Source organism: Petromyzon marinus, unplaced genomic scaffold (assembly GCF_048934315.1).
Source record: "Petromyzon marinus isolate PM22_M1 ecotype Great Lakes invasive population unplaced genomic scaffold, UKy_Petmar_22M1.pri1.0 PM_Scaffold_2, whole genome shotgun sequence".
Taxonomy (NCBI): Eukaryota; Metazoa; Chordata; class Hyperoartia; order Petromyzontiformes; family Petromyzontidae; genus Petromyzon; species Petromyzon marinus.
This window is the reverse complement of record NW_027423168.1, coordinates 3,899,870-3,903,778: the sequence shown is the minus strand read 5'-3', so window position 1 is coordinate 3,903,778 and position 3,909 is coordinate 3,899,870.

Here is a 3,909-nt window from a genome sequence, read left to right as displayed (position 1 = left end):
CCGAGAAACGTGGCCGGTTTCTCCTTGACCACGAGGTCGCGAGGAGTCTCGAGGGAGCTACAGCACAGGGCCAACTGAAACAGCTTCCGGGCCGGCGTGTCCCCTTTCACCTGCCCCAGGAAGTTCTGCACACACTGTCGGTAGAAACAACAAAGGACCCAAACCACGTGCAGCCATATCACTCTGTTGGGACAAATAGAGGGTGATACATGCATAGATGTCCGACCGATTTCAATGCCCCCCCTTACTTTTGTTTCAACGTGTGACTGAATTTTGTGAAAGCGATGGCCCTAAATATTATAGAGGAGTGTTAATTCAGTGGTAGAGCAAGTCTTTTGATAATGGTGGAAGTATCCACAGACTTGAAACGTATGGCGATTATCACTTATTAAATCATTCCGAGGACAAATGTATTATGGAAAATCTTTGACAAATCTAAGCAAATGCATGAATGTTCTCGCAAGGTAATTTTGTTGCATTATGTCCAGACGCCATGGCCCCACCTTCTTCAGCTTATTCACAAAGATGTCCTCGGCGTTCTGGAAGACCTGCAGCACCATCTCGGCCGCCGGCTGTGTCGTGAACTGTCGGCGAAGATCGGCGCTCGTCCCTGGCAAGGGGAACGACTCCAACAGGTATTTCTTGATCTTGTGTGGCCGGCCCTCCACCTCCTGCTTAATGTCACACTCGATGCGAGCCAGCCCACGGTCCATCGCCTCCCGCTCGCCTTTCTGGGCCTTGCCGATCACCTAAACAAACAAGACAATGTTAGCAACTGTGGCGGCCACAGGTGCAGGGCAGTGCTGTAGTTGCGATGATGGAACACGTGATGGACGAGTGGTTCAACAGCGAATGCAGGTGTGCAGCTAATGCACGATTGCAATCGAGAGATGGGATTGGTGGATCATCCTAGCAGCAGTGGCTTTTGGCAAGCCATCGAACAAAGACAGTCACCGCATCACTCGCTTTCAGATGGGCTTCTGCGGCCAACTGGAATGCTCTTCCTTCCGATATTAGGAAGCCATTGGAGCTATGCACTTTTAAATCTAGATTGAAAACAATTTCTTTAGAACTGCTTTTTGTGTTCAGTTTGTTGTCCTCCACACCTCCGATTAGCACAGTTGGCTATGTACAGTGCGAAAGATGTTCAACATATATACATGTGGTTTTACCCAATCCAGTCATTTCTGAGTACTTGTTTAGATTTGCAAATTTTGATTCTGACGCCAGCACACATGTCCTCCTCATTCATTAATAACACGGGATTTATTTTTTTACATTATTTGTGAAGCATATAGAAATGCAGTTTTGGATAATACACCCGCAATATTAACTAGGGCGACTCCTGGGATCGAATCGCGAACCTCTGAAACAAGCGACAAATGCACAACCACTCGGGAAAGAAGATTTCTGTAAGGAGCGGTACAGTAAAATAGGCCTCAGCCTTCAATACGATATATTAACATGATGTACTTACACGAGCAGTTACTTCAGTGCTCTTGTCGCAGCACTGCACCCCCAAAACTGAAGTCGTGTTGGAAGTCTGTCTCAGACTGCATGACAAAAGGATACACCACATTCACTTGACAGGGAGACAGGTGTGAAACTTGTGTGCCTGAGCAACTGAGGATAACTCAGCATTGTGGCTGTGTAAGGCAAACGCAGGGGCGGGGGAATATTGGTAAAAGGCTGATGCAGTGTCACTCTCAGGTGTGAACACAGCGACACGTACGTTGTGGCTGTGTGTCAGCAATTCCAGAACGCATTTAATTCCGAAAGTAAACCCCCTCAAGGGCAACAACAATACATACTTGAGCCAATCTTGATTTGAAGCTTTCGCGACTGCAGGAATCCAGACTCTTTGGTTCTTTCGGTAAAGTCACGTAAAATCGAGGAGGAGGCCGCTTTCCTACCTTACAGTTACACGCTAATTTCTCACGTTAACATCACTAGCCCTGGCCACTTCTTTATGACCCATGGGCTACACACATTTCAAACCATTTAAAACAGTCTGCCTCAGCAGCACACCAAGGCTTTCCCACCTGATGACGAACGCTTGTGTCGCGCCCGAAACGTCGTGATTTATTTCATTTTATACCTACGTGACTTTACCGAAAGAACCAAAGAGTATAACTTGAGGCATCCAATAATAATACAATTCGCAGTCAACAAGCGACGCAATGCATACACACGTACACACACACACACGCTCGTACACGCAGGCACGGCACGTACGGAAATGCCCAGAGGTATGCTGGTGATACGGATGCCCAGATCGTGAATATCCGGAGCCCCGTATCATTCCATGAGATGCTTCAGCAAGTCCGGCACCTTGAAGCGTGCCATCACTCCTTTGCCTCGGGAGCTGCGGCTCTTGGCCACGAAGGTCCTAAACTCTGCCGCAAACAACAACAACACGAGCGGGTTACGCAGAGCGCATGCTAGGGGAGCAACGACGACGCATTGATTCGGACGTGATCATTCATCCTGAAGATCGCGATATGCACACCGGATCGCGTGCGTAAGAATTTATGTTTTTGATTTGTATACGTTGCGTGTCATTGTTTCACATTGTCCAACACCCACCCACTCCAGTCACTAGAGCCGGCTGTGTTCACGTTTTAAAACAAGGCGTTGAATCTAGAATTTATTCACGAGCCCTCAATCGCGATAATCGATTGATTTGCGACATGGGTGGCTGGGGTGGCGCGTATCGCTTCTGTTTATGTCTGCAAGGAATCACTTGCTGAGCCTTCGTATCATTTCAAATACCAAACAAATTCATGCATCAGTAGCACTGGTGCCTTGAAAAAGGGAAAAAATCCGATAAGCGACGTTTCGGGCAATGACCCTTCTTCATATTGCATAGAAAGGCCAGAGAGATTGAGTCAACAATAAGAATTGGAAACTGCACTTCACAGCGATTACCGTGTTTCAAAAGTTATTAGGTAACCATTCATATGAACCTTATGGTGGGACCCCGGTGTCCCATAAGTCTCCGGCTTTTGCATAAACATTATATTATATATAATGTAAACAATGTATTATAATGTAAACATTATATTATATATTATATATAAACATTATATTATATATAATGTAAACATTATATTATATATTATATATAATGTAAACATATTATAATGTAAACATAAACTGTGGTCTTTTTCACCAATGGGTTTGAAGGATGGTGGCAAGTGTTGACTTGTTAAACTATGCCTTTAAAACTGAAAACTACTTACCTACAGTAGCTCTATTTAAATACACTATCGAAAACATAATCTACTCCCCTCTGTCAATCATCGTGTTTCTCAGTGTGGATTTGTAAACACACTTGTTAAACAATACTTAAAATAGTACGCGTTTTCAATGCGCTGTTCATATTGTAAAATGCGTTTATACCAATGTGACTCTACAGCAGTTGCACAGCTGCACTTTTATATAATTCAGGTCAAAGCCAGATAAACAGTGGAGGATAAACATCGCATGAAGGCGGGGCAATTGTTGTGCAATCATTTCAGGTCAAATTTACAGGTGCGTTTTATTCATGCCACACAGGTAGAGAATTGAGAGTGAAACCTGGCCCACTGGCATCGTGAATCATGGATCATGAGTCACCCGGACTTGTTGTGTTTGATTATGGTTGCTATACAAGCCATCAAATCTACACCACGAAGAGAGTTGATGAACAAGTAGGAGAGTGTGTAACTGGATTACATTCATGTGCACAGGCGTTTCAGATGTGAATATGAAATAAGGTCGACTCAAACGCCACTCTTTAGGATTTGGCACACTCAATAACATTTTAATTGATAAATTAAGATCAACAAACCATAATCAAATGGGTCATGCATCGATGTACCAATTGTGGTTACGGACTGCTTAAGAAGAAAATGATGAATGCAGATT